Raw genomic sequence first — 19748 nt, 5'->3', positions numbered from 1 at the left:
GTTTTATAAGGATCCTGCAGATTCAATTTCATGCTTGATCCAACAATTGCATAGGATAATTTCTAATTCCAGTCTTTGTTTTTATTTGTTTACATATACATATTATTATACATACACATATACAAACATATACATATTATTGATTACTAGTTTTATTAATTTATGGTCTGAGACTATGATTTGCATAACGCAGTTTTTTAACATTAAAAAATATATTATTTACATCCAAATATATACCCATTATTTGAAAAGTTTCAGTTTGTCTCATGAATGTGGGAATTTGGTACTCAGCACCCATTCTGTCTACTTCTAAGGAATCTTGTACTACAGAGGCTAGAAAACTAAAAACCACATTTCCAAAGTTAACTGGCAATTCAGGATGTAGATGTGAATTAGATTACAATAAAGATGCCCCACCCCATCCCTTGAGATTGGGAAGGTGCCAGTTTGCCTGGGCAAGGGATGGTAGAGAGGGGAACACTTCTTGTTTCTCCTCGTGCTACTGGCAAATTAGGACAAAGATGGCACCACTCCAGTGCCCAGTCGCTAACTTCAAAAGCACTTGCAGTGGAGGTATCAGCAATAGTTTCCTGAGGCCTGGATCACAATTCCAGTGGTGTATTCTTCAGTTTGACAGTTCAGGTGGTGTTCACCTGATTATCCACATTTCTGATTATAGCAAAGGTAGCTGCAACCTCGAAAGCCTACTTGGCAGTGTCACTCTGGGAATCATCCCTGGGGATCATCTCACAGCCTACTTCTCCAGCCTTCTCAACCATTTTGTACAAACTAAGTTATCTGTGTCAGATGTCTTACACTTAAAATAGCTAGAGTGATCTCTATTTCCTATAACTGAACCACCAAATTATATAAATAGTATTTAAGACTTAGCCCCTCTTTATAGTTTCTGAATTTGACATATAGAAATGTTTAAAATAATGTGATCGATTATATTACTTAGATTGTCTATTTTTTTTTCTTTTACTTACTTGCATTTAAAAAGACAATGTTACAGTAAAGTCTTCTTCAACAATTGTGGTTGTTTCTTTTTCATTTTCTCATTGAGTTATAATCCTTTTTCTTTCTTTTTTTTTTTTTAAAGATTTATTTATTTGACAGAGAGAGACACAGCGAGAGAGGGAACACAAGCAGGGGGGAGTGGGAGAGGGAGAAGCAGGCTTCCCGCAGAGCAGGGAGCCCGATGCGGGGCTCGATCCCAGGACCCTGGGATCATGACCTGAGCCTAAGGCAGACGCTTAACGACTGAGCCACCCAGGCGCCCCAATCCTTTTTCTTTAATCAATTTTGATGTTCTACCTGCTTTGTAAAATTTTATTTTGTTAAAACTTCATTATGTTCGTTATGATATCCTCACCTACTTAAAAAAATAGCCACTTTGCTCACTTTTATCTTTCCCTTTTTTTCTCGAATTTTTTCTCATCTGATACCAATACTGAGACTTAAAGCATCATCTTCATTGCATTTATTTGATATAAATTTTTTCATATTTTATTTTTAACCTTTATAACTTACTTTGATTTTGTGCATACAGAAATCCATTTACAATGAAGAATTGGTTGGTTATCTGAGGTGAGATGATAAAATGTATGGTCGTACAAAGCACAGTTAAGGTGATAAAATAAATGTAGTCACACAAAGCATGGTTAAAGCAGGAATTTAGAATGAGTTCACCTTACAACTAGTTAACTATTACTCAACCTTAGTAATATCAATCTGATCTAACAGGGACTGGTTTAAGTAAACTTTCAAAGGTAATATTATCAACATGTAACTTTTGCCTAATGCTACGACATGAAACCTAACTCTGCCTCAAGACACAAAGATACAACTCCACAGTTAATACGAGACATGGTTCTACATTCTGGCCACATATAGTGAGCAAAAATTATTGCCCATGACAAGTAACCTTCCCACATAGACAAAAACTCTTCACATCAATGTTGCTTCAAAGCACTGACTTTATGAAGTCATGTTAAGCAACAATGAAGGATATATATTTCATTTATAAGGCAATGGCTTGTGTGATCATGATGTGAATAAGTCAAATGAACTGACAATTATAAAAATACCTACAAGGCTAAATTCACACATGTGCAGGCACTGACAGCTACAAAACAACTCAGTCCTCTGCCTTCAGGAAGCAAGTTTCTTTTGACATCGATTTCGGCATTGTATCCCAGTTTCAGAAACAAACATGATAAAACATATATGGTCAAGAAAATATGCAAATATATTAAGGGGTTGTTTAAGGGAAGGCAAATAGTTCATTTTATCAAATCATTCATTTATAAGGAATGTTACATTTTCAGTAGGCGTTCTTGGGAATAAAAAAGTGTTCTAGGAATTTTTAAGACACATGTCCAAAATAAGAAAACACACAAGTCTAAGTATACAAGTGGAACAGGTCAGCAGCACTTATAGATGGTTGCCTTGTCATCAGAAGTCAGCCTCAGGTTGCCTCATTTCCATTACAATTAGTCTTGACTCCTTCTGAGATTCATCATGTAAAGCCTCCTGCTACTATTATCACATCCATGGCAGAAGAGAAGTGAAAGGAATCTAGACAGGAGAGGAAGTCAGATCATATTAATTTTTTATTGCTGCACAACAAATTCAAATTTGGTGCCTTAAAACCTTACCCACTTACTGTCTCACAGTATCTGTAGGTCAGAAGTCCACACACCCTGTGAGCTGGGTTTCTGCTCAGTGTCTAACAAAAATGCGAACAAGATAGGGGCTTAGGCTGTATTCTATCTGGGGCTCAGGGTCCTCTGCCAAGCTCATTCAGGTTCTTGGTAGAATTCATTCTTTTGCAGTTGTAGGACTGAAGTTCCTGAGGACTGCTCTCAGCTTTTAGACCTAACTCTCAGGTTCTAGCAACATAGCCCTGTCACAGTACTGCAGCTGCTTCTTTAGAGCCAGCTGGAGAATCTCCCTCCAAACTGTAACAGTCTTATACAGCACAACCTAAACAAGGCAGTGACAGTCCCTCATATTCACAGGTCTGATCCACTCTCCAGGTGAGGGAGTGATGCAGGTCATATATACCAATGGGCAGGAATTTGAAAGCCATCTCAGGATTCTGCTCACCACACAGTAGTTACAAGGAGAATTTTAATATATTGTTAAAAGTATGGCTTATTGACCCCTGTGTGTCTTATGAATGCATAGAAGACAGAGTTTCTACTCTGAAGAACGGGAATTGAATCTTTAGCAAAAATAAAAAATAGATATAAAACTCAGGAAAAGTAAACTAAGGCATCAAGCTGTTTAAACTAAAATTTAGCTGTGATGTAATAGGAAAGATTATTTTTCTTAAAATCAGGAGTTAGTGTCCAAACAATTGTGATTTAATATTTTTGAAGCAAAATTATAATATTGCTAATTTTATTTTTTTATTTTTTTTAGGTATTTTATTTATTTGAAAGAGAGCAGGAGAGAGAGTGAGCCGGGGGGAGGGGCAGAGGCAGAGGGAGAAGCAGACTCCACGCTGAGCAGGGAGCCTGACATGGGCTCAATCCCAGGACCCTGGATCATGACCTGAGCCGTAATCCCGGTGTTTAACTAACTGAGCCACCCAGGTGCCCTGTAATATTGCTAATTTTAAATACACTGCCCTACAATACAACAAATAGAAGGTGCAGTATGCTTTGTGACTTGCCAGATGGGTAATCCAATCTAGACCATCTCCCCAACTTCAGTTTCTCATCTTCCAAAAGGACCTAAACTGGTTGATGTGACCTGCAACATGGCAGGTTTGACCTATGCTGAAAAGTACGATGTTAACACCTAATCCATTAAGAGCTCAACTCAGTGGTCAATAAAGGTCTTCAGCTAAATAACTTATATGTCCAATTAAATAATTTTAAATGATAGTCCTATAAATGGTTCCTCTGTTTATCTGCTTCTTATTTTAAAGTGCAATATCAAAGGTTGTTATCCTGATTCTTACATTACTACATAATGTTTTCAATAAAAGCCTAAAGATTAAAGATCATTTTGTCTCAAACTACATTGCAATCCCTTTCTGAATGGTACAGTTTTTCTTAATAATCCAAATATTTTCTGGGTTATAAATTTTTAATATTCAAAGATTCCTTAAACACCAGATATGTGGAAGCATATTATGAGTATGATCTGCTTTAGCTGTCTTTTCCTATATTCTCTTTTTCTAAAGCCATACTGCCAAAGTACTTTTGAAAGCTTAAAGAAATTCCCTCTGTATGACAGTGGAGTGCTAGAATATCAAATAACTTCTGCTTTTATTGAAAAGAAAATTAGGACATTAAAATACAGAGTAATATGAAACTGAACATATGCACAAAACTCCACTAGAAAGGATATAAAGCAAAACGTTAAATCTTTATGTATAATATGGTGTGTTATACTTCAGTTTCCATAGCAACTTTCTTGACAGATGTTAATAGGGATATTGCTGTGAAATGTAAATAGCATGAAACAAAGTTATGCATATTTTCAGTCAGTGATTAGCTTACTACACGCAGAACTGCAGAAGCTAAACCACATATTACTGAACTAAACACAAAAGATTTTTATAAATCTGAGAGGTCTGTAATATAGCATTAATATGATCTGTATTAGGGACAAATTATTCAAATATCAAATTGCATAGCTTTTAATAATTGTACCAGTAATCAGGACAAGGAATTTTGATGAAAAAAGGAATTCTTTCTTTGAGCAGAGCTTTTCCTATGTTGTAGTCCTGTAGAGAGGTGTTTTTGTTTTGTTTTTTTCTAAGAGATCGGAGCATTGTAGTTTATAACTGTTACAACAGAAATCAGCCTGATGCCTTTCTTTAAAAATTAACTGGCCTCTTGGGCTCTCACAAGACAGAAACCTAATTCCAAATATCTTCACTATAAAGGGTATCTTTTCTTAACTGAAAATCCTGAGATGGTACTGTCTTAAGGCTTCTCTTTCATTCACTCTTGAGCATTCATCTCCATTACTTTACATATATCACTCTATCAAGGTCACAGATGACTGTCACATTGCAAACCAACAGTCAAATTTTAGGGTTTATAATGTGTTACCCATTAGCACCATTGGTCATGGCTGATCATTCACTATAGCTTAAAACCCTTTGCTTGTCTGCCTGAATAGCGGTGTGGCAAATTGCTGGTTTTGTTTTTCAATATATTCAGATTTTTTAACACCTTTGACCAAATCATCTAAATGTCTTCCACGTCATTCAGAATAAAATAATGAGCCTACAAGCCCTCCATAGTCTTGCCTCCCCTCTGCCTCATCTCCCACCATCTCCCTCTTTTTGCTTCAGCCACACAGAACACCTTGCTCTACCTCAGGACCTCTGAAATCACTGTTTCCTCTGCCAAGATCTCTTCTTCCAGATTACCTAAATGACATTCTTCCTCCCTTCACTGAAATTTCTGCCCTAATTTCGCCTTTGCGGTATTGCTTCCCTTGATCACCCTTTCTTAAATACAAAATCTCTCTCGTTCCTTGTTTTATATTTTTTGTATGTTCTTTTTTTTTAAAGATATTATTTATTTATTTGACAGAGAGAGAGACACACACACAGCGAGAGAGGGAACACAAGCAGGGGTAGTGGGAGAGGGAGAAGCAGGCTTCCTGCTGAGCAGGGAACCCAATGTGATCCGGGGCTCAATGCCGGGACCCTGAGATCATGACCTGAGCCAAAGGCAGATGTTTAACGACTGAAACCACCCAGGCTCCCCTTTTGTGTGTTCTTATAACCACTTGACTTTGGGTGGATGGATGGATGATGGATGGATGGATTCGTGTCTCTTTCCTAAGAGCAGAAAAATTTTTCTGTTCATTGCTGTACACTTAGATCCCCCAACTGTGTCTAGAGTAATGTAATGTCTAGAGTAATCTCAACAAATGCTTTTTAAAAGCATGAATGAGTCAATCTGGGAGTTTAGACAGTATTATTGGGGCCATTGTCCCTCTCCACTTCTCAGCAATTTCATTTGTGCTTAACCTCATTCTACATTCATGCCAATCCAAATGTTAAGCAAAATGTATAGCAGCAGCCAAAGACTCATATGCTCTGAAATAATCCATCTCAGTTTAAACACATTTTTTTTCTTGGTATGCAGGAACTGATAGCAGAAACATTGTCCTATCAGCCCTCTTTGGATGATATGCCTCTTCTGGATCAATTATTGTGTCCAGAGAAATACAGCATTTTACTCATTTAGTCCAGGTCAAGGGACTCTCTAGGAGAAAAATAGAGTTAGAGCACTAATACTGATGGTCCCTCCTGACCACAAGGGCAGGCTAAAAATGGTTTCTTCAAGAAAGCAATTCTGGGAGAACAAATAACATGCCTCTTACACTTATGTTTACTGAACAAATATTTAACATTGTATATGATGTGAAGGGCACTAATGGGGTGATACAAACATAGCAGGTATACAAGGAAAGGCAAATTGCAACTCTTGTTTCCTAGCAGTAAAATGCACCCTAGGACATTTTCATCTGGCTTACTGACTTTGTGTTCTCTGAGTGTCATGTCTCTGTAACTCATTTTCACTGCAATCCCAGCTCATAAGAATACTTTGAGAAGTATATATGATGAAGAATATGGTAATATAGTTTACTTTAATAAGGATACAATCAGTCTGAGAATAAGACCTCAGCTCAAATTTTCAATTTCTAAAGTGCACCTCCAAAAGAGTCAGTACTGGCTCTAAACTTAAGCAAACTGAGTTTAGTCAAACTCTGCCACTAACTAGCTATGACCTCAAGGATGCAGCTTAAACCCCCGAGGACTGGGATTCCCCACCAGTAAATGACAGCTAATGATAGTACCTAAATTACAAGGTTGAAATGAAGACTAAATGTGGTCATGCCTATAAAGCACCCTCTCCGCAACTAGTATATACAGAAGATATAAATTACCGTCATATTCCAAATCCCACATTACCTATGGAAAAGCTCACCTGCTTTTCGGTTTCCTTGGTAAGTTCTCCCTTATGTGTTCTTGTATCTCAGGATTCTTTTTTTTTTTTTTTTTTAACCAGAACAATATTTATTCCAATATCTACAACATAAAGTCCTACTAACCTTTCAAGATTCCTATCAAATACCATTTCTTAGTGAGAATATCCAATCTTTCTAGTCAGGATTAATCTCTCCTTCCACTGGACTCCCACAGTATTTCAAACACCCTGCCTAATATGTTGTTTTATTTGTGTTACTAGTTTGTTTTTTGGCCAGTCTAGGAACTCAGTGCAGTGCTGAATTTAATTATATACCTATCAGTAAGGGGAAGGAACTTTTGTTGATAATTAGAATTGGTTTCATTTGAATTCCTCCATATTCTTATAAAATCATGTTAATAAAAATATGCTTAAATGCACAGTGAGAAATTGGTTCAAAATACTAATAACATTCCTTTAAGATTATTTTGGTAGCAATACGCTAAAAGCATGTTAAAAGAAAAAAACTATTCCTCTTCCTCCAGTAACTGAAATAAATGTTTTAGAATGATAATAAATAGAAAATCACTTAAAATTTATCAATATTCAAAGGTTCCATGTAATGCAGAGTTGGTATATAGAGAATAATCTTTCATATATCTGAATATCAACATATAATCTGAAATAGCTTTCTTACTATCCTTAGACTATTCTGTTTAAACTGAACGTGGGTGTCATACAATTCATAATTCCCAACTGCTGCCCTCACTCATTTCTTTGTCAAAAGTAATCATGTGATGTCTCATTAGAAGAGAAAGAAACCCATAAATGCAAATGCTCTGTTCTTTGTAGAATTAAAATATCATAATCTGCCAGACAATTAATTTCTCACATAGATCCTAATAGTTCTGTTCTTTAGGAAAACTCTGAGAATAACAGCAATTTCTAACTAAACTCCAAAAAGTTTTAAACGTTACTGTTTTACTGATTGCTAGCTACTTATCCAGCATTTTATATATGTTAGTAGGTCATCACAAATGCAGAAGGAAGGGAAAGAAGGCTTTCAGTACCCAACTCTAGGAGGACCACAGTCCTGTTAGAGAAAAATATTTAAGTCAATATTTTATAAAAACTCTATCAAGTATGGTTGTACAATTTCCACTTCCCAGCAAAATATAAATACCAGATCAGACAGTACTTGAGAAGGAAACAATAAAAGTATACAATTTGGGATATGAGCCCTAAAACATAGCACTCGGTGACTATTTAGCATAAGAATAAATATCCCTAAAGGATTTTATAGGACATCACTGCATCCATCACATTGGTTATATTCATAAAAGGGAACCTAATAACACCAAAGGCATATTAAATCAACTTTAATATACTTTATTTCAGAACAGGGAAAGTTATACATTTAAGAATGATTTATGTAAAACTATTGAATTTGGGTAGATATTTGTTCCATCTGAGAGGGGTAAACATTGGAAATATTTTTTAAAAAATATTCTCTGGAATAGCTTATTTCCTAGTGCCTTAATCTGTTTAGGCTGCTAAAACAATATACCATAAACTGGGTAGCTCATAAATGACCGAAATTTATTACTCAAAATTCTGGAGGCTGGGAATTCCAAGATCGAGGCATTAATAGATACACTGTTTGGTGAAAACCGTCTTCCAGGTTGCAGACTGCTAACTTTCATGTACTCACATAGCAGAAGGGGTGAGGGATCTCTCTGGGGTCTCTTTTATAAGGACACTAATATCTTGTAGAGAGCTCAGCTCTTGTGATCTAATCTTGTGATCACCTTCCTAAGGCTCCACCCAAATACCTTGGGTGTTAGAATTTCAACATACAAATTTAGGGGGGATGGGGACATAAACTTTCAGTTCATTGCACCATCTGGGTTAATTTTTGTGTATGGTGGGTGGTAGGGATCTCCTTTTTTTTTTTTTTAAGATTTTATTTATTTATTTAACAGAGAGAGACACAGCGAGAGAGGGAACACAAGCAGGGGGAGTGGGAGAGGGAAAAGCAGGCTTCCCGTGGAGGAGGGAGCCCGATGTGGGGCTCGACCCCAGGACCCTGGGATCATGACCTGAGCCGAAGGCAGACGCCCAATGACTGAGCCACCCAGGCGCCCTGGTAGGGATCTCATTTTATCTTCTTTATCAGTGTCCATTTTTCTGTCATTATTTAATGAGCAATCTCTCTTTTGATCATTGATTTGTCATGACACCTCTGTCATTTACTAAAGTTCCATATATGTGTAAGTATACTTCTTGGATCTTAATTCTATTCCATTCATCATTTTTTCAATTTAGCACTAATGCCATATTCTTTTAATTACTATACCTTCATCATAAGTCCTAATGTCTTGTAGAGTAATTTCACTTCACCCTGTGCTCTTCTTCAGTGGTTGTCTGCTTATTCTTGTCCCTTAGCTTATTTACATTTATATTTTATTTTTTAAAGCACCTTGTCACTTTTTCAAATTCTATTTTAAAAAAAAGTTGGATTGATGAGTTAATTCAGAAAGAATTGACATTTTCACAATGTATCTTCCATCCATAAACCTGAACTCTCAATTCCTTATTTAGGACACTATTCTTTATTTGACATCTTTCTCATTGTGGTTTTAACTTCATTTTTCTAATTGGTAATGATGTGGAACATCTTTTGTCCTTCGTTCATTTTTTAATTCATTTGGTATTTTACGGTTAAATTTTCAGAGTTCTTTTTTTTTTAATGTTTGAGGTGGGGGGAGGGGCAGAGGAAGAGGGAGAGAGAATCTTGAGCAAGGCTCCACACACAGCTCTGAGCCCAACACAGGGCTCAATCTGATGACCCTGAGATCATGACCTGAGTCAAAATCAAGAGTCGGAAGCTTAACCGACTGAGCCACCCAGGCGCCCCTCAGTGTTCTTTACATATTCTAGATACTAGTCCTTTTTCAGATATATCATTTACAAATACTTTCCCCCAGGATGTAGCATGTCTTTTCAATCTCTTAAAAGGGTCTTTCACAAAGCAATTTTTTTTATTTTCATAAATCCTAACTTATCAAATTTTCCTTTTATGGAGTGTGCTTTTGGTATCAAGGTCAAGAACTCAAGACATGACCATATGTGTTTTTTTCCTCCTTTAGTTTGTTAATATTGTGTAAAATTTAGCACAGACCAATCAAAAGACCTTTCTGAAATTGGAGTATTCTCTTTACAGGCTTCAAAACGAAAAGTGGTGTAAATTTAGATAAGGATCCCTTTTCCCTGTACATTTCCTCAGGGAGTTCAGGACATTCTCATAAGTTTTTTTTCCTCCATGAAGCAATTCTTAATGTTTGACACCTGCCAAGGTAACACTGATAAGTAGGAAGGCTGTGGAAGAGATCAGCAGAGATAAAGGAGGATGGTTTTACTTTGAATGCCATCTTTCTTAAGCTTTAAAGTGCTATTATCTAATGAAACCAAAGACAATACTGATGAGATTAATAATAATTTATAAAGTAGGCAAAATAATTGAAATAGTATCACATATGATACACTTAATATCATTAACATGGTACAATCATGTGTCAAGGTTTTTCTCTGAGATGGGTATATATTTTTGATGTTGAATGTAAGAGGTTTTTAAAACAAATGATTAGAAAGCACAAGCTGCTTTATAAGTAAATTAGTTTTTCTGATGTGGTCTTTAGCAGTGAACTAACCATAAGTTGAAAATGTGAAACAAATCATCTTCTGGCATGAAAAATCTCACACAGAAGTTATCTTTGGTAGAGAAACAAATAAAAGATAAAATTAACTCACTGATGTTTTTTAATTCCACACACACACCCCACCTGAATCATCAAATCTAATATGGTAAAAAACCGAAGTCAACATTGTGTAATTTAGGTAGTTTTTATTCTGGTAGCCTAACAATTATTTTTCACTAATCAATATACATTAATTCTACCTTAGAATTTATTTGATTAAATTTCCCTTTGTTACATATTTTGGAGAGTTCAAATGAAGTCTTAGTAAAATGTTAATGCATGACCTGTCCTCAGTAGCAACAGACTGAATTTTTGTTTCACACACAGATGCCAGTCTTTTCTGTCTGGAATGCATCTCTTTCGTTATTATTGTACTACACAGAGCTTTTCAATAAGTCCCTATTGCCCACAGAATGAAGCTCAAAACAATGAGTTTTAACACAAGTCTCCTTGAATCTACTACTGAACTACCTTGCCTATCTTATTTTCCAAGGTTTTTCAATTAATAGCTCAACATCTTAGCCAAATTGGAAGACTTACTGCATCTTTTGAAAACGTTAAATTTTCACAGTTTGGTGTCTTTGATCCTGCTGTTCTCTCTTCCTGGAGAGCATTTACTTTCATCATTTTATACCAAAAATCTATATAGATTGCAGGTATTAATTCAAATGACACATCCTCCAAACACCTTGATTCCTCAAAAGAATCACCAAATCACCAAAATTCATTTAAACCACCTTGCCTTTGATCATTAAATCGGTGTGTGTGTGTGTGTATGTGTGTGTGTGTGTGTGTGTGTGTGTGTGTGTGTGTATATATATATATATCTCGTTGTTGTTGTTTTGTTTTATATATATATATATGGAGAGAGAGAAAGTCTCATTTCTCATTAGCTCATTGGGGGCAGAGAACATTTCTGACTTATCTTTATATTTAGGAGACTATCTAAAATAAAACTTGGAGGTAGTCAAACCCAAACAATAATACTGAATAAAATGCATGATTGAATATGTTGTACAAATGTTTAAAAGTTTCAATATCAATCATTTTATCTGTAGCAATGAATTAATAAAATCTATATAAGCTCTGTAAAGGACAATTTATGAAGTTCTATTGATAGGTATTAAAGCAACTTTTTATTCTGTCCAAGATGATGTAATAGGAATGGACCAGATTTAGCCTCCCACCTGACACAACCAAAAAACCGAAACAAAATATATGAAACAATAATTTTAAAGACACAGACATTAAGAAAGAAAAGATGACAAAAGGCAAATTTTCTTCTCTTCTAAGATCAGGAACAAGGCAAGGCTGCCCATTCTCTACCCTTTCCTTCAACATAATATTGGAAGGCCTTGACAGAGCAATTAGGCCATAAAAATAAATAAATAAAAGGCATAGAAATTGGTAAGGTAGAAGTAAAACTGTCATTACTTACAGAGGACATGATATGATATATAGAAAACCCTAAAGATTCTACCAGAAAGCTATTATAACTAAGAAATGAATTCAGTAAAGTCAGAGGATACAAAATCTGAATACAAAAACCAATTGCATTTCTATACACAAATAATGAGCTATCAGAAAAAGAAACTAAGAAAACAATTCACTTATAATTGTATCAAAAAGAATAAAATGCCTAGGAATAAATTTAACTAAGGAAGTGAAAGACATAGTATTCTGAAAACTATAAACCACTGATGAAAGAAACTGAAAATAACAAAAACAAATGGAAAGACAATGGAAAGAAGAATTAATATTGTTAAAATGTCCATACTACCCAAAGCAATGTACAGATTCAATGCAATTCCCATCAAAATACAACAGCATTTTTCACAGAACTAGAACAAAGAATCTTAAAATTTGTATGAAACTACGGTAGACCCCAAGTAGCCAAAGCAATCTTAAGAAAGAAGAACAAAGCTGGAGACAGCATGTTTCCTGATTTCAAACTATATTACAAAGCTATAGTAATGAAAACAGTGTTGTACCTGCATGAAAAAGGACACATATATCAACAGAATAGAATATACAGTCAATTAACCTATGACAAAGGAGGCAAAAAAAAAAAATACTCTTCTTCAATAAATGGTGTTGATAAAACTGGACAGCTAAATGCAAAAGAATGAAACTGGACCACTGTTTTACACCACACACAAAAATAAATTCCAAATGGATTGAATTTCATAATGAAACCATAAAACTCCTAGAAGACAACACAGACAGTAAGCTCTTTGACATCAGGCTTGGCAATATTTTTTTTGGACCTGTCTCAGTAAGGGCAGAAAAAGGTAAAACAAACAAATAGGATTACATTAAACTAAAAATCTGCACAGTGGAGGAAACCATCAACAAAATGAAAAAGTAACCTACAGAAAGGGAGAAGATATTTGTAAATCATACATCCAATAAAGTATTAATATCCAAAATAGGCAAAGAACTCACAAAACTTCATGTCAGAAAAGCAAAGAACCCAATTAAGAAATGGACAGAGGACTTGAGTTGACATTTTTCTAAAGAAGACATGCACCTTCACTAGCATTTGCCCCATAAAAATAATTTGATAAATTGAATCTGAATCTAATCAATCTCCTAAATCCAAGGGACAATTTAAAGGGAACACAGTGGATAGAGGAACATGAAAAACTACACAACAGGGACATAATCAACAAACTTCAGACTACTGAACGCGGAAGGGTCCATTTCTTCAACAAATAAATCACAAGGAATAAAAAAACATATGGGAGGAAATATAGATTGAAAGAGACTTAAAGACATGTTTGCATCTGATTCAAACAAAAACACTAAAAATTACATGACATTTATGACAGTTTTGGAGTTTTTACGAATGTCAGGAATTATAGTTAATGCTTAGGTGTTTTTAGTGTTATTACAGTTATTTGTTTATGAATTTTATCTTCTAGAGATAGGTACTGATATATGTAACAGTAGAAAGTATAAAATGTTTGGGTTTTGCTTCAAAATAATACGGGGGACAAAAGTGGGTGAAGGTATAAACAAAACAAGATTGGACTTGAGTTGATCATTGTTTTGTTTTTTTTTAACACTTTATTTTTAAATAATCTCTATGCCCAACTTGGGCTAGAACTCAAGACCCCTGAAATCAAAAGTCACATGCTCTACCAACTGAGCCAGCCAGGCACCCCGAGTTGATAATTGTTAAAAGCTGGTTTGTCTATAATGAAAATGGGTTCCTTAAAGTTATTTCTCCACACAGGAGGCTTCTGGGACACTAGTAATATCTTACTTCTTGCCCTGGTGGTAGTTATATGGGTGTGATTATTTGGGGTATGTCATAAATTGTAAACTTGAGCTTTATCACTTTTCTGAATGGGTTCACATGCTAAATTAGGGACTCTCCTTCTGTGGCTCTCTCTACTCTACAATTCTCCCTGCTCTCTCTGGCTTGCCAAGGCTCCTGTCTATGGTTGCTCTACATTAGGATTTCTCTGCCTTGGCACTATTGATATTTTGAGCCAAATAATTATTTGTTGTGGGGAGCTGCCCTTGCATTGTAGGACACTGAGCACCCCCAATCTCCAACCCCCACTGTAACACCAGAAATGTCTCCAGACGTTATCAAATGTCTCCTGCAGAACAAAATCCCCTGGTTGAGAACTACGTGCTTTAGCCAGAATGATGTCACTATTGCCTCTGAAGTGTGAGCTGTCCACGAAGCACTGCTAATAACTGAGTCTGAACTTGGGGCAAAGCCATGACAAACAAGAAAAATATCACCTCCCCTCCCATGCCAGTCACTTTTCCATGTTTGACTCTCCTCCACAAACTGCCTGCTTTTCTTTACTTTTCAGAAATCTTAGGTGGTTTGGGGATCTTTTTCTTGTCATGTTTGCTTTTGTATTTGTCCAGAGTTTATACTTGCTAAATGGATGGGATGCAGAGAACTCACACTGCCACAGTGGAATTAGAACTTAGAATAGCCTCCATTCCCCTCCCCACCCAAATACACCCATAACAAGTGACTTTATCTAGTTCTCTGACTACTCATATTTTTTTCTTTATATCTAAAATTTATATATTACTAGAATATATCTCAATGTCAACCCTTCTGAAACAATTGTCTCTGGCAAACATAGTGGCACTGCAATATGTGGATTTAAGTGCCTTTTTTTTTAAAAAGAGAAACTGGAATTATACCTTTTTATATTTTTTCTTTTCCATTATTTTTCTTTTTCATACACCCAAATTATGCATATGTTGGGTTTTTGCATTCATATTCAATATTTTCATGCTTTCTCTATTTATTTTTATTTATTTTTACTATTTCTCTGATTTCCACTTAACTGTATTTGGTTTCTTATTTCTATCGTCTATTTTCTCCAGTGTCTCTCATACCTAGTATTCTTTCCAAATTCATCTCTGACTTTTTCTTCACTTTTCTCCTAAATATGAGTTCTATCAGCTCATTTAATCTCCTTCTATTTTCGTGACTCCTCTGTCCTGAGTTTTTTATATATATTTCCAGTATTCCTTGTAAACAATAGAGGAATCTTATTATGCTTAAACTTTAATCATTATTTTCCAAACAAACATGTTTTTTCTCTTATATTTATTTTAGAGTTTTATTTGGTACCTTGTTTGGTATCTTTAAAATTAATCATCATAATCTTTACTTTGTTGAGCTAATGATTGTTTAAATTTATTTATGTGCTTGGAAACCAAACTGTATGTCATATATGTAGCCAATTTCTTCCTTCTGAATGCAATTTTCTTCTCCCTGAGATCCATCTTTTTGGAAATTTTTAAGAGAATCTCTGAAAGGAAAAGTTGTTCTTCTTTAAGATTATCTTCCTGTTGCCATCCTATGTGAATAAGAATTGGGCATGTAATTTTAGGTCACTATTCTCGAGCTGTAATTCCATTATTGTCTGGCATATTAGTTTACTAGGGCTAGTGTTAACAAAGTAGTACACACCAGGCAGCTTAAACAATAGAAATTTATTGTCACACTGTTCTGGAGGCCAGAGTGCCAAATCAATGTGTCACCACAGTCAGCTCCTCCCGAGAGCTATGAGAAAAGGATGTGTTCCAAGCCTCTCTCCTTGGCTTGTAGATGGCCATCTCCTCCACATATGTTTTCATACCATCACCCCTCTATGTGTACCTGTTTCTAAATTCCACATTTTTATAAGGGCGCCAGACATACTGGATTATGGACCCATCCTACTCTAGTATGCCCTCAAACTTACTTAACTAATTATATCTGCATTGACCCTATTTCCAAATAAGGTCACATTCTGAGGTCCTGGAGGTTAGAATTTCAACATATAAATTATTAGAGGAAACAATTCAATCCATTACATGTGGTCTTTTTCTCTGTTGAGAAGTCCAGTTACATTCTGTGGACAGTATTTTTTTTTACTTTGATTATTTTTAAGATTTTCTTGTAATCTCTGGTGATTCTATAGTTCACTACAATATTTATGGATATGGATTTATTCTTAAAAATTTTTCTTGAGACTTAGTAAGTTGTTGTTTTCTCATATAAAAGTGTTTGTGATTTTCATCACTTCTGAGAAAAATCTCTTCCTATATTGGCTCTATCACACTATATAAATACTGGATCTATTTCACTCTTACCCCCACATATCTTAATTTATCTTCCATGTTTTTAATTTTTTTCTGTGTCTTGCGTTCTGGGTAACTCTTCAGATCTATATTCCAGTTCAGAGATTCTCCTTTTAACTGTACTTAACCTGCCTTCAATGGTCTTATTATAAAAAAAAAATTTTTTTTAAATACATTGTTTTTTCTAGAGGTCCTATTTAGTTGTTTTTCAAAGCTGCTTATTTTTTTCATAGCATGTTATACTTTTCAGTTTATTTTCGTGTTGGTATTATCAATGTAAATGTACTTACTTTACGGTTCTTAACCTGTATTCTGTATTCTTAATTCTGTATTCTAAAGTTCTGTGTGCTTAATTCTCTTGTCATATCTTTTCATAGTAGATTTTTCCCCCTCATCTGGTTTGTAACTTATTATTGTAAGCTCATCCTTAGAGGAAACTATTTTCTCTGTGTTAACTGTATGTGGCCTGGGGTGTGAAAATGCCCTCCTAGTTACTTCTCCCAGGTGATTTGGGAGTATCACCAATTCAAGATAATTTATTTCATTAATTTCTTACCATAGGAGCATTCCTGAAAATCAGAAGTAATACAAATTAGCATTACAAATCAATACAAGTTTGTGGGGTTTTTTTCCTCGGAGTCTAGATTGAAAAAAAAAAATTCTTCCTGAGCAAAGAAGTGTTTTTTAGCTTACATTTTCTCTCAGGTGCACTTCTAATTTTGTTCAGGGGTAATAATTTTTTTCTGCAACTACTGACCGAAGATTTCTTTAAAACACCATGCAGATAAGACCACTGTCATAATTTTTACTAACATCTGGTGGCAATGGTAGGATAGTGAGGATAGTGATGAAAACATAACAGCACAGCAGGTACCATAAAACAGAATTAGACATTTCTTAAAGTATATTAGTCTTCACCCACCTCTAGACCATTAAGAAAAAGAAAAGTCTATATAACTAAGACTCCATCTTTTCATTCATTCATCCAGCTTGACAGATATTTAAAGTTCCTCTATTTCTATTACTCAAATGACTTATATTCTTCCATCTTCTCCACTAATTAAATACTGGGTCTACCTTGGAACAATCAAAACCAATTGAGTTGCTCTACTAGCCCTTTTAGCTTTCAAATTACAGTTTTTCTTTATCATGAGTATGATCAAATTATAGAATAAAATGAGGTTTAAGTTTTTGGATAAATTTTGAGTAGCCCTCAGAGTGATAGGTTAATTTTCATGCATGTAAGCAGACATTTAATCATTCTGTGTGGTTATAATTATTCTTTATGGTATAAACTGATGAGAGCCTGTTTTTGCTAGAGTGTGGTTTCCAGTGAGAGAGACATACTTAAGTTTTCTCAGGAAAGTTACAGACATATGCAGTGATAAAAGTAAAGAGAAAAATTTAATTTTCTTGTTTCCAATAGATAGCTTATATTAATGTTTAATTTCTTTTTTTCTCCAGGTTTTTATTTAAATTCCAGTTAGTTAACATATAGTGTAGTATTAGTTTCACATATAGAATTTAGTGATTCATCACTTACATACAACACCCAGTGTTCATCCCAAGTGCCCCCCCTTAATACCCATCACCCATTTAGTCCATGCCTCCACCCACCTGCCCTCTAGCAACCCTCAGTTTGTTCTCTATAGTTAAAAGAGTCTGTTTCTTGGTCAGCCTCTCTTTTTTTCCATTACATTCATTTGGTTTGTTTCTTAAATTCCCATATGAGTGAAATCATATGGTATTTGTCTTTGACTGACTTATTTTGCTGAGCATAATACTCTTTAGCTCCATCCACATCGCTGCAAATGGCAAGATTTCATTCTTTTTTATGGTTGAGTAATATTCATTTTATGTATATTCCACATCTTCATTCATTCATCAGTCAATGGACATTTGGGCTCTTTCCATAATTTGGCCATTGTTGAAAATGCTGCTATATTCCTGGGCTGCAAGGAGGTTCAATATTTACAAATCAATCAATGTGATACACAACATTAATGAAAGAGAGGATAAGAGCCATATGATCGTGTCAATAAATGCAGAAGAAGCATTTGACAAAGTACAATATCCATTCATGGTAAAAACCCTCAACAAAGTAGGCTTAGAGAGAATACACCTCAACATAATAAAGGCCATATATGAAAAACCCACAGCTACTATCCTTAATGGGGAGAAACTGAGAGTTTTTCCTCTACCATCAGGAACATGACAGGGATGTCCACTCTCACCATTGTTATTTATCATAGAACTGGAAGTCTTAGCCTCAGCAGTCAGACAACACAAAGAAATAAAAGGCATCCAAATCAGCAAAGAAGAAGTAAAACTTCTACTATTTGCAGATGACATAATACTCTATATAGAAAACACAAAAGAGTCCTCAAAGAAATTGCTAGAACTGATAACATGAATTCAGTAAAGTTGCAGGATACAAAATCAATGTACAGAAATATGTTGTATTTCTATATACCAATAATAGCAGAATGATTACAATAATTTCTAGGGACACCTGGCTGGCTCAGTTGGAAGAGCATGCAACTTTTGATCTCAGGGTCATGGTTCAAGCCCCACACTGGGTGTAGAGATTACTAAAACAATTTTTTAAAGATTATTTTTATTTTCTTGGTTCATACTCTGGTAATATGAGTACGCTTGATACAGCCCTAGTTTGTTCTATAAATGATACTGAATCTTGCAGCATAGATGGTAAAATCTTTACCTAGGTTTGGTATCTTCACACCTAAACTTCTATAATCTTTCCTTAACTATGCATGTAGATACATACATACAGACACACACACACACACACACACACACGCACACACACACACGCACACACACATGCATGCCCGCATAGGTGCATCTCATTTTTGGGTATTTCTATTCAATTTCATATCTAGTATATATCTCTATCTAGCCAATTGCCACATTGATATATAACCCTGGTTAATTTTTATTTCTCTCATGATACTCTACGCTGCTTATCTTTGTGTTTGCAGTGTCTGTTTCGCTGGCACACGGTAGATACTCAATAAATTCTTAGAGAATGAGAGAACCTGTCCCTTCTATATTATTTTTTTCCTTTAAAAATAATTGCTCTTCTCACCACAAGCAACTCAACACCTTGATGCAAAATGAATGCCTAGTTTGACCTGGAAAACTGCAAATCTGTTGTCCTTTTTCACCCTACTCATATTAGCAAATACTCTTTTTAAGTTGATAGTACTAATCACCACCTAGTGGCTAAGATGAGGAACTATCTGATTTGAAATGTGTTACCTGGCACTTTCGAGGCATTTGGGAGGTCCAAACATTTGGAATTAGAAGTTATCAATGACAGCAGGAGTCTCAAGTAATCCCCAGCAGAGTCCAATCTAGGCCTTGGATAATCTTACACCTAGATCTCCTTGTCTTGGGTTTAGACCAT

At 35.2% G+C, this 19748-nt stretch overlaps 1 long non-coding RNA gene across 1 annotated transcript in view; it reads right to left on the bottom strand.

Moving 5' to 3' along the window:
• Positions 1-1547: 1547 nt before the first annotated feature.
• Positions 1548-19748, bottom strand: part of LOC113926214 — a 64123-nt gene continuing 45922 nt past the window's right edge. Inside the window, exon 3 of the long non-coding RNA XR_003521229.1 lies at positions 1548-2580. This is a non-coding gene — a long non-coding RNA (uncharacterized LOC113926214). The remainder of the gene's footprint in view (positions 2581-19748) is intronic.

This window comes from Zalophus californianus, chromosome 7 (genome assembly GCF_009762305.2).
Source record: "Zalophus californianus isolate mZalCal1 chromosome 7, mZalCal1.pri.v2, whole genome shotgun sequence".
Taxonomy (NCBI): domain Eukaryota; kingdom Metazoa; phylum Chordata; class Mammalia; order Carnivora; family Otariidae; genus Zalophus; species Zalophus californianus.
The sequence above is the reverse complement of the archived record's forward strand: the minus strand, read 5'-3'. Positions and strand labels throughout refer to the sequence as shown.